The sequence below is a fragment of the Borostomias antarcticus genome, assembly GCF_949987555.1.
Source record: "Borostomias antarcticus genome assembly, chromosome: 7".
In the NCBI taxonomy this organism is placed as follows: Eukaryota; Metazoa; Chordata; class Actinopteri; order Stomiiformes; family Stomiidae; genus Borostomias; species Borostomias antarcticus.
The window spans coordinates 29,014,524-29,027,427 of record NC_140240.1 but is presented as its reverse complement, the minus strand read 5'-3'; positions in this window follow the sequence as shown (position 1 = coordinate 29,027,427).

Sequence of the window (12,904 nt, the reverse complement as noted above, 5' to 3'; positions counted from 1 at the left end):
AACCATCTAGCACCACGTCAGGTTCATGTGCCTGGCAGCCTTATAACGTAGCCTACTAAACAAGCGTCACATTTATTTGGGGCAAAATAGCTGGCTAGCATTGACCTCGAGCTCACAATGTTTCACTCCTGGCACTCATCAGGTTAGGCAAGCCTAACCAGTTTGTTGGCAATTGGTTTTGACAACTGGACAGTTATGTTGCACAGTAAATTAAACTACAATTCCTGCATGGCTATGTAGCTGAAAGCATAGGCTATTCCATGTTCACAGTGAACAGCCCAGGGATATGCTCTCAGCTACATAGGGTCATAAATTGGTCGTAGGCTATGTTCCCAGGGTCATAGGTTCCCTGGTTGTACGAGGTGCGACCGAAAAGTCCCCGGATTGTGTCAGCCACGCTCAATTGAATTGAAAAAATGATAGAGCTATCCCTTTGTTGCCCTGTATCTCACGACTCTTCTGGTATAATATTGTTCACCTCACTCAATCGGTGCTTCTGTGACAGGCTGTTTTGTAGAGTGTAGCAGGGGTAGCTTGTCACAGTTGTGGCACTTTTCTCTACCAACTCCCATAACTCAACAATTTTATTACAATAATGAAAGTACACTCTCAAAACATTTTTATTACAGAATCTGCAGAGAAATTACTCATTGTCCCCCTCAAAGTAGTCCCCCCCAGAGTTAATGCACTTCTGCATTCGCTTTTGCCACCCATGGAAGCACTTGGGGCAATATGCAGACACCTTACAGCAAAGTAGAACTGTGACAAGCTACCCCTGCGACATTCTACAAAACAGCCTGTCACAGAAGCACCGATTGAGTGAGGTGAACAATATAATACCAGAATAGTCGTGAGATACAGGGCAACAAAGGGATATCATTGTTGTTTCAATTCAAATAGAGGCGTGGCTGACACAGTCCGGGGACCTTTCGGTCGCACCTCGTATATTCCCAGGGTCATATTTTCCTCAGTTCACGTAACTCGGGAGGTTGAGCGGCCGGCTGGGGATCGCAAGGTTCCCGGTTCGATTTCAGCTCCTGGCATTGTGCCGAAATGTCCTTGAGCAAGACACTGAACCCCAAGTTGCAAGTTCTCTCCGTGTTCGCAAGGGTTTCTTCCCAAATAACACAATACGAAAACATGCAGAAGAACAGATGCTCTTCAATCCGGTCCTTGACCAAGATCTGGACTGAACACTTGGACTTCTGTCTGTCTGTCTGCATTTGATGGCATGGCCCCTTTAAGAGAGTTGAGGAAGATATAATGTATTGTTTAAATGGCAATTATAACACCCTCCACCCCACCCCCCTCCAGAAACATCACACACACACACACAGAAACATCACACACACACACACACACACACACACACACACACACACACACACACACACACACACACACACACACACACACACACACACACACACACACACAGAGGCACAAACACAAACATCAGAACCAGATTCAGTTTTATTAGCCATGGTAGTTTTTACACATACTAGGAATTTGCTTTGGTCAGTTGGTGCATACTACACTTACATTTTGCACAAAAAGATTCTGCTCATTCTAAATACACTTGCCTTGACATAGTTGATTACATAGCCGTCCTGGTTTGCAGATCATCCGAGGACAACTTTTTTTCTAGCCATCTAAGCCAATGGCCGGTAGTATTAGTTCAGCATCAGTTTGGTTTAGAGTTGTAACGTTAGCTACTGTTTGGCATAAGTCACTGAACTCACAAACACCTCAGGGCCATCAAACGTGATAGGATGATTGGTTGCGGGCGGCTCGCAACGCCTCATCAAATAGTACCTGAAATATTGTCACCTGAGCAATTACATCTGACGAATATCAACTTCATACACTGCTGGGTTCTCGAGATAATGAAGAGACAGTCAGACAGACAGTCAGTCAGTCAGTGAGAGTTCTGCCATTTTAGTTAGATATCAACTCATTTCAACAAGTAATGTGAGAGCACAGTTTTTACTAAACTGAGGGAACAGATTCGGCTACTAAACTGTGGACACAGATTCTAAACGGGTCCAGATTACTGAACTGAGGTAAGAGATTAGCCTACTACGTACAAATGAGAGGAGTTATTTGGGAGGAGGGGGAGGAGGAGGAGGAAGGAATTAGACTATAGCCTAAACATTTCCTTTGAATCCAAATGTTGTCCCTAAATTATGTTTAGGCTACTCTTCTTAAAGTTAATTTTACTAATGTATGGGTCTGATTCTACACACTAGATTATTCCTAGTGTTGCTGCATTTTGTTGGAAACTTACATTTGAATATTGTCAAACAATTTCACATACCATCTTGACACCATCACTAGCATCAAACTCCTCATCTGTACAGCACGGCAGAAAATGTCAAAGTGACAACACCTTTCATCTAAAAGTGACATTCTGAGGCCCGCGAGACTCAGACTCCTACTGTAACTCTTAACGCTAAGATGCTGACCTCCCAACCTTGCTGTGTCATCACCCGTCTTGCGTTGATCTCATGTCGAGGATGAGGCAGCAGAGAGGAAGTAGCTTAGCAATACAAGCAGGAATAATATGAGCATGCCAGACAGCATTTCACCCATACCACATACCAGACATGGCTGTTTCACTGAAGTTTAGGACTTCGGACATTGTTCTGTTTGACATCCAGGAATGTGGTTATGAAAATCATTCCGGAGGTGCACAGTGTTATTTCAATATTGTCATCAATTATGTTTCTTTTTTAAGCACGACGCACAAGACAGATTATTATATGGTGATGATACACGCACAGGAAGGACATATAAGTAAGGAAATTGTCAACACAAACATGACCAACCTTGATTTTGGGCTGTGTTTCCACCCCTCCACCCCCCCCCCCCCCCCCCCCTCTTTTCCTTTTAAATAAAGTTTTACAAAGCACCTGGCCATACCGGTGTTTAGCTATGCTCAGCTTTATGCGGGGTGTTGAGTGTTTGGTGGGGGGGGGGGGGAGGATGTGAAAGCAGCACAGTGCTGAGTGTTGTATGCTCGTGGCAAGTGTGCACGAGCGTAACACACCGAGAATGTGTGTGCCGGCCGTCGATGGCGGCGGGTTGAGATTCCTGCGAGTAGACAGCCTGTTACCTGAACACCGCCCAGCTATAACCCCCCCCCCCAACACACACACACACACACACACACACACACACACACACACACACACACCCCGTCCCCTCCGGCCCTTTCATCTCCCCCAAGCCTGCTGACAACCTCTGCATATCCTGTCTGTGCTGAGACACAAACACTCAGAAGCCATGAGAAGTAAACACCCACCTCGGCCCGAGACGACGGACACACCCATCGGTAACACCTCAGACGTGCGCGCACGCACACACACGCACACACACGCACGCACACACACACACGCACACACACAATCACACAGACAGACACACACAGACACTCACTCAAACAAACACACACTCAAATGCACAAGCACAGACTAAACAAATAAACAGTGTGGGTGTATTCAAGCCTCAAGCTCACTCTCAAAACAAATACAGCAGCATGACACAGTGTTGATAACACATCATTATAAAGTTACCTACAGTAAAGCACTACCAATACAATCCTGAAATGTGAAAACTGCCAATTTTACAGTTCCTCAGTGACTAACGTGGTTAAAGTGATATTGTGTTACATCAACCCTTTAAATACTGTAAGGTGAGGGCTCCCTTACGGTATCGACGACGAAGAACATTTTCTCTGTCGCCAGTTTCTACCAACCAGGTCTAGTGTGCTACAGCCATGCAACGCCTTCTCCTGTAGCTGTCCTGAGTGGGGGCTATCTTGGAAAGCTACTGGGTGCTGCTCTCCGCCCCCCCCCCCGTGAAGAGAGTGGGACAGGCGTGTTTGGCGGCGAGGCCCCCGGCCTCTCTCGGGGGCCGGCGTCTGGACCCGGGGGCCGGTGAGATGAGGGGCATCCTGGGAAGGAAACAGCTGGACGGCGCGGCGAGGACGTCTATCTGGGGGAAGACAGGATGGCAAGCCCCGCTAATAAAGCCTGGTATTACTACTGGAGAGTGTGTGTGTGTGTGTGTGTGTGTGTGTGTGTGTGTTTGTGCGTGTGTGTGTCTGTCCTGCGTTCGAGTGTCTGTGTTTGTGCGTGTGTGCGTCCTGAGTTTGAGTGTCTGTGTTTGTGCATGTGTGTGTGTGAGAGAGTGTGTGTGTGTGGGAGAGTGTGTATTTGTGCGTGTGTGTGTGTGTGTGAGAGAGAGTGTGTGTAAGGCCCACACTGTCTGCAATGCAGCCTAAAACAAGGCAATCAACCTTGTGTTTCTGTATTTCTCACCTTTTTCTCACCAGATCTAGATAGCCTAGAAGTAAATGTAAAGCTCAACACCTCAACTACCACCACATTTTAAAGCCGTCCTCACAGCTGTCATAAATTTCCACAAGAGAGAGCGCAGAGAATCCTCTTCATCAACACAAGAGGCCAAACTTCTGAACGTGCGTTAAGTGGGGGGGGGGAGAAAATGGAGCCCGCCATATTCTCGCCGAGCAATTAAAGTTCCGGTTAAAAGGCAGTGGTGGGAGGTGGGAGGAGAGGCAGGGGCGGAATCAGTCGCACAGACGGTAATGACGGCGCCACTGCTGTTTAACTATCAAAGATGGGGGGGGCGGGGGCTACTGAGGAAGTCTCTCTCCAAAAATACAGGTGTTTGGTACAATCAAAGTGCAGCTTGCAGAAATGACTGGGTTTGAAGTTGAAAGGGGAGGCAGGGCGCGAGGGGGAGCTGTGGTGGTGAGTGAGTGTCTCTCACCGTGTGTGTGTGTGTGTGTGTGTGTGTGTGTGTGTGTGTGGAGGGACTCAGAGTCGCTCACAGAACCCCGGGCCGATTCCCTCCTCCGGGATCTTGAATAATCAGGCGGGATAAGGAAGTGGACTAGCCCACTGTGTGCTTATGGTTTAGCTTTGTTTGGATCAGCCCCCCTCCCGAGGGGAAGTGGGGCTTTACCTGGCCTAGGCCTTTGGAAAGATGGAGGAGTGCACGTTGGCAAGGGGATTTGTCTGGGAGACTATTACAGTTCCCGTGGGACTAAAGCAAACCGGGCACTATGGTTACTTGTTATTCATAAGAACCAAAAGAAGGCCAAGAAAAAGTAATATGGGAAAAAAGGAGGAAAACGATGCTCTTGCGTCATATTTTCTTACCTTCAAGTCCTCACATAACCTTAAATTACTCAGGAGAGTGAGGATGTTATGACCAAACTACATTCTAAGTGGTAGATACACTGAAAAGCACAGCAATTTGGACAGCGTACTCAGGCTGCCAGTCAACGTCTACATTGACAGAATGTACCGGATGATCACTGTGACTTTGAAACGGTCGCTAATGATTCATTTGATAAACTGTGTAGATAATTCTAGAATCTTTTCAGTTGAACAGAGTGTCTTTTGTGTCCGAGGACGGTTGTGTGGACGGATTTATACACAACTATGACAGTGAGAGATAGAACCAGGCGAAGAGCTTCCTGGAAGGAGTGGAGGAGAAGGGATCGGTCTGGAAGACCTTGGCACCCTGGCCACAGCTGAAGGATTTACTACAGGCACTGAAATTATGGGGTGTCCTGCAGCTGCAATGGAGGTTAGGGCAGACAGTATGACGGTGCATCTTGAACAAATGCAACAATTCACAGAGATGTCGCTTCCATGAGCTAAAGTCAACTTTATAGTTGTTCTATGTAGGACAGTTGACTGAATTTGAGGTAGACCACTTTGACATGTCAACAACTTTCAGTAAAAAAAAAAGTTGCATTTCAGTTGATTTGACTTATACTTCAGTTTAAGAGTTTTGTTTGAGCGGGAAAACCACAAACACAAGCAAACAATTTAAGCATACACACACTTTAAAGACACACTCTATACAGAATGCAACCAATCACACAATACTGTCAAACATGCCGTCTAAACAGATTAAAAAACATTAGATGAATTTGTAAGCCCCTCTTGTAATTGACCTACATACACTGTAATTAAATGTTATTAAACAGTCTCTTTTTGATTCAGAGGCATTTTGCATCCACAAATATGCATGACTATTGAAAGACACCGGTAAACATCATTTAGACTGTGTGTGGTCTTTGAGTGAGCAACTTGATCCCTGCAGTGTGTACATATACCAGTATATCTACAATACGCTGAACCTGAGAACACACACACACATTTAAACCCCCATTGATAGGAATTCCGTCTCCGTGGCCTTGTCAATACAGGGTGGGAAAGCTAGCATATAGAAATCACAACCCCACAAGACGAGCAGGTGTTTGTACAGTACACTGAATGCAGCATGAAATGTTTTCTGAAGGGATAAACTGTCTTTCTATTCAAACAGGTCATGATCCAGTGCCTGTCACACATTGGACACTTTTTTTTTGTCTTACCGGTCCTACCGTGCACATTCACTCAAATATTTTACAACTTTTTCCAAAGTGAATATGTTATATAACGTGGGGTTTATTGTCAAACTCGGCCGTTAAAAGTGCAGAAGACAACGTGAGAAGAGTGGCGAGGCAGAGAGGGAGAAGGTAGTAACCCACTTCCCGCCGGCCTGTCTGTGGTATCTGTTTGTCAGTTTATTTGAAGTCGCTCCACCGGCGTGCTGTGACAGGAAAGGAATTAACTGAGCGAGGGAGACAAAAAAAACCTCTCTGAGGAAGACGGTGATAAACTATTATGTCTGGTCATGTGCTGCGATATTTACAATGCGGACTGACACGGCTGCTATATGTTTTGTTAGGCTGTTTGTACTACAGTACATCCGCAGTCAGAGAGATGTATCGCAGTAGTTATTTAAGCTTTTTTAATGCTAAACTCTCCCGGCGACCCCCTGTGAGCTTATACCCATTTGGAGTAGGGATCAGGTCGACTGTTCGACACGCACTGTACATGACAGGACACACACATGTATTATGGGATAAAAGAAGAAGATGAGTGAGATGCTTGCCTATGGGTAACAGAGTTAGTCCCTGTGTGTCCAAATAGGCTCGAAACCTAGAACCTTGGTCTTCAGGAGAACACAATATTGGCCCGTCACAATTATGATCTTGCAGGTGGCAATGACACCACTTCTAGATCCCCCAAAAGTGGCTTTATTGTACACCCTAAAAAGAGATACTTAATATGACCATTTGTAACAATACGAGAACCATTGAAAGAGAGTCTAAGGTTCCATACAGAACATTTAAAGACGATATAGAACCATTTATGCACTTTACAGAGCTGAACGGGGTTCTCTGGAACTTGTAGGCTGTAATGTGTAATGTAATATGTAACCCTTAAAAGGGGGTTTCTCTTGTAACAAATAGTTCTATGGTTTCTTTGGAGTGTATATCTGGTCTTAGTGGCCCAGGAACAGGCAACTTGTGATTGGTTACAAACTATTTGAGGAAGTTGAGTCAGGGACGTTTTGTGAAAAGAATGTATTCATTGACTAACAGGTTGACTACGTGCTAAAGAAATGTATTTGCATGCAGTGAAATAAGCATACTGTGGCCTATATCACAACTTAATTTCATTTTCAGGGCTATATATATATATATATTCCCCCTTCTAATTTCCATTAAGTTAAATAAGTCAAATAAGTAGTATTCTATATTTTATCGAGACTATTATCCAGTTCCCAGATAATATAAATGGACGTGACGACTTCTTTACCTCCTGACGCGAGGCGAGGGCGCATCTTCAAAGGAGAGACACACACCAAAAAAGGGCGGAGCCTCCCAGAAGAAAAAGATACATAGCCTATCATAAACTTTGTTACCACTGAGTGTAGTGCTTACCTGTGCTCGAAAACATTGTCGCACTTGGGAGAGAGATGGACGAGACATTGTGACACATGAGGATAATTTTCTCTTTTTTACGCAGTTTTGACTGTAGATTATAACTGACCGCAGCCGATGTGATCATTTATTTTCATAGGAGTAGCCTCAGTTTCAAAGAACCGCATCTCCATCGCATCGTGAGGTAACTGCAGACGCAGCAGGTAACCATCCGCTCATTGTTGCTCTAGGTTCAAGTTTACATTGTAGCTTATTCCTTGTAATATAAGGGTTCACAATTATAATGTAAGGGCGCATCTTCGTGACATTTTGTTTCGGAAATATTCCGTGGACAGTAAGGCAGGCTGCTTCAATGTGAGGGAGACAAAACTTCCTAAGAGAAAGAAGTAACCTAATGATCTTATTTTCTCTCTCTCTCTCTCTCCCTCTCTTTTTTACAAACTTAATATACAGTTTTTCCCAACGTTGGGCTGCTACATGTTAATTTATTTGGAGACATGTTTCATAATGATTTGTTATTTTAAATAGTTTATTATTATAACCTATAAAGTAGATGTCATGGATAGGCCTACATTTCTATTTATGTCGGAATAAATATAGATAGATAGATCGATAGATAAGAAAGAAAGAAAGAAAGAAAGGTGCTTTATTTATCTCCGAGTGGAAATTAAATAAGATATATTTAGGCTATAATATATTACATGCAAACATCCATACAATTCACCATATGATTTGATTGACAGATTGCATAAGTGCTCCCCCAAATATGAACCTTATGAACATGTTCGTTTTTAAAAGTTGTGCCCACTTCATTATAATCAACCTGAAACGTATCAGTGGGTAAGCATATTCATTTGTCATCATTTACTGTACATTCTGTCTGGATGTGTCAGCAATTTTACATCTGGTTGGACACGGCACGTTACCAGCAACACCACGCGCGTTTGGAAGTAGAAGATATTATAAATGGGAAAGTCAGTATATTTGAAGTAGGCGAATGTATTTGAAGTCGAAATGTATTTCAGAAAATAAGCCCCACACTTATCTCCTTGTGACCATGCACTGAATTAAGAAAGACTTGAGAAAGGTTTTGAGGTTTGCTAGTTTTCTTATAAATGTATTACAAAGTTTTAGGGTTAAGCACTCATGTGCTCACTCAAATGACACAAAATCTGCCATACAGATATCACGGTCATTGAAATGAATGGCGTACACAATTCAGACAAATCAATTATGTGTTCTGTAAAAATAATAATAAAAAAATATGTATATATACACACACACAATATAATATATATACTGTGTGAATATTTTTGTTATGTTTTTGCTTTAGTATTTGCATTGATATAAGGTTTGGAGGCCTACCTTTAAAGAGACTTTAAAGAGGAGACAGTGATTTAGTGTTTGGGACACGCAAAAGGAGACTATGTGACTGGAGCACTTGGCTTTCCTAATGATATTTAAATGTAATAGTTGACAGGAGGCTTTCGGTGACTCAATCCAATGACCTCGTGGGCAGTTAGGCCTACTTATCCCACTCGGATAGGTTATACCAGAAGCTTAATCTTAAAAATACAATGCGAGATGTTGCTTGCTATACATCATAGTATTTATGTCCACCTGCCAAAACATGAATTCACACTCACAAGGCCACGAGAGGCATATTCATATTGCCACTGAGCCAGAGTTTGCCTGGCTGATAAGATATAATGAATATATCACTAATTACAACAACATTGTAGTGAAGTATACAGTCCAATCACAAAGGATATTGTTACGTCTGTGAGTCATACAAGTAGGGCGTGTGACCAATTGGTCACCAAGTAAAGATGGCATTGCGGGGCTAGCTCAGTCGGAAGAGCATGAGGCTCTCGGTCTAAGGGTTGCAGGTTCGAGATCCATGTCGGGCGCAGGCGCTATAGGACAAGCTCACCTCAGCATTTCAATATACATAGTGTATGAGGAGAGTCAAGATCCATCTTTTTAGGGCACACCTGGGCTGCGCCACCTTTGACCTCTCCACCTCCTGACACTCCAACTGTTACCCATTGTTGTCCGAAATGCTAACTGCAATTTTTTGGTACGCATGCGTGAAAGACGGAGCAAAATGAACAACCCTGTCCTCGTCTTTTCCTATTTCACGTGTTCTCATTGAAGGCGGACAATTAGTGCGAATAGTCGGTTCACTTACAGTAAACAAATCTACTAATCGTAAGTCGCTTTGGATAAAAACGTCGACTAAATGACTAAAATGTCAATGTCAGTGGTACCAGTCTCATGTTTAACCAACCACACTTAAATCGCTTCTACATTTTAGTTCCACAAGTCTTTCCTGCCATTTTGTTTAGTGAATCACCGATGAGAATAGATGATACTTAACCCTTTAAGGCTCTCATAGATCATGAGCTACAAGTGAATCTGAGGATGATCTAGTTTATAAAAGACCGGGCCGTAAACAAGGAAAAAGCCTATAAGTCCCTTCTAGCTCATGAGATGCTCGTCTCGTCCTCGCCGTTGCGTGACTCAAACGCTCGGTTCATTTTCAGCGCCGACGCCGCGGCCTCTCGGAGGCTCCTGTCTGTGAAAGGCTTGTAAAGTGGGGCCCTCGCCGGGTCTCGGGCAGGTTTTATGACCGGGGCCCTGTCATCGCTCTGTACCTCCCCCCCCCGCGATCCTCCTCCCGCCCCAGGGCCCCTGGCCAGCTGTTCCCCTCACGATCCCGTAACACCTTTTTTTTTTTGTGAATGGAGGAGGATCGCCGGTCTCTCTCTCTCTCCCTTAGTTTGTTTACTGTTGTGTCCGGGGGAGAGAGGAGAGGAGGGGAGACGTTTGGTTGCGCGCCGTACGTACGACTCTCGCATTCCCCGAAGATTACAGAGAAAAGCGCTGTATACTGGCTCCAGAGAGGGGCCGTGAGATAAATCAAGCTGACCTTTAACACAAGACCTTTAATTACCGCATTCCAAACTAATCGCTTTACGATTTCATTACAACTAGAGGACATCTCCGTCCGGGGACTAAGTGAGACCTGTGGGAGAAGGAGAGCCCACACCCCCGAAAAATCACTCATCATCCTGCTGCTCTTGACTCAGCAAATTGAGATCAATTGATCAATTGGTTATGCTGTAGCACCCGCTTATTCAGTCTGGCCTCCACGGTACCACAGAAGAAGACAGGAGGACGCGCCTCTCCCCTTGATGCTTGACCTGTGGTGCGTTCCGGTGACCCGTGCGGTTTTGTCCTCTTATACAGACGAGGTATCACAACCTGAGATCTGAGGACCTGAGGATACCAGCCTCTTTTAAGTCTGAAACTACTTCGCCGTTTCCTGCTGTAAAGATAATTGCATATTTCGTGGGGGTTGCTGTCCAACAGATCTGGTTTGGGGGCCGGAACATTCTTAGGATCACTTTTGCGTTGCGTAACGAGTAAACGGCCTCCTGTGGGCTCGGTCTTAACTTCTGGACGGAGAAAATATGTCTGGCGTCGACACGGTACGGCTTTTAACGAGAGAATTCCGTCACCCGTAAAAATTCCTTGACAGCCGGTTGCGCGGGGCGTGTGTGGAGAAGGCGATAATACTGTTATGGTTCATTCGATAATACCTACTGCAGAACAGCGAAGGATGCTGCTTCAGAGCGTGCTGCCATAATTATACGGATACAAGTAATTGTTCTGCTGTTATTGTTGGACTTCGGTTCTCAGGCTCCTGAATGCCATCAGTCTGCAACCGTCGAAGCTTCCTGCCGCCAGTGTGTAAGGGGCGGGGCGTTTCTTTTAGTTTTTTTTTTTTTTTACAGCGCATCGCTCTTCTTTTTGCTCATTCGCCTCCAGGGATGTTGTTGTAAATCATGTGTGATTCACAAAAAAACTGGTTCTTCTGTCTGCCAGGCTTCGTCTCCAGCCACCTCAGAGACGTACAAATAGATGTTGGCCTACAGCCATACCTCCCTGGATCTTCTTCTTTTTTTACACTCCCCTCCGCTGCTGTCAACACTCCCTCTCTCGTTCTCCCCCCCCCACCCCACCTCCGCGTCTCTCTAGTATGTAGTAGTCTCACTCCACCTCTGTCTCTCCACACAGGGCTTGATGAGGTTTTTTTTTTTAGCTCTCGAGCTCTCGTCTTTGACTGTCCTCCACGGGAAGTACCTGGCAGCGGTTACATGTGGCAGGATTCTGCCCGGACACGTCTCTCTCTCCCCCTCTCTCTCTCCCCTCTCTCTCTCTTGCTCTCTCTCCCCCTCTCTCTCTCTCCCCTCGCTCTCTCTCTCCCCCTCTATCTCTCCCCTCGCTCTCTCTCTCGCTCTCCCTCTCCCCCTCTCTCTCTCTCCCCTCGCTCTCTCTCTCTCTCTCTCCCCCTCTCTCTCTCTCCCCTCTCTCTCTCGCTCTCTCTCTCCCCCTCTCTCTCTCTCACTCTCTCCCCCCTCTCCCTCTCCCCCTCTCTCTCTCACCTCTCTCTCTCCCTCCCCTCTCTCTCTCTCCCCTCTCTCCCTCCCCTTCTCTCTCTCTCTCTCTCTCTCCCCCCTCTCCCCTCTCCCCCCCGCCCTCTCTCTCTCCCCTCTCTCTGCCTCCTCTCTCTCCACGGCCACGCAGCGTGAGAACTGTGGTTTCTAGGGCGACAGGGAGGCGGGTCTGCTTGGTGGGGTGGTGGGGGGCGTGTTTACATGTGGTTGGGGGATTTGGGTTCGAGTGTTTGCATGTTTTATGTTTGGTACAATTTACCGACTGTTTCTCCACCCCCCCCTCCCACAGAGGCATTTAGTAGAAGAAAACTACACAGACGAATCACTTGAAACTGCACTTTTCCCGCGTTTAACAATGTTTAATGTGATTTAAAGCTGGTGTTAATATTCAGTTTCGGGCCGGTGAAAAAGTTACAGAAATAACTATAATGTGATTTTCTGTATTTCCTTTCGCCTACAGATCTGCCTCTCTGGAGAGAACCGTTCGGCACCTCCATCCCACACCGCCATGTTGTAATCTACTCGCTTCAACTCTCTAAACCAGCAACCCGCTTCGTCCCCGCCCCCCTCCCACGCCTCTTCGACCCCATCCTTCGGTAGCATCTTCTCACGGACCTCAGCCGCTCTC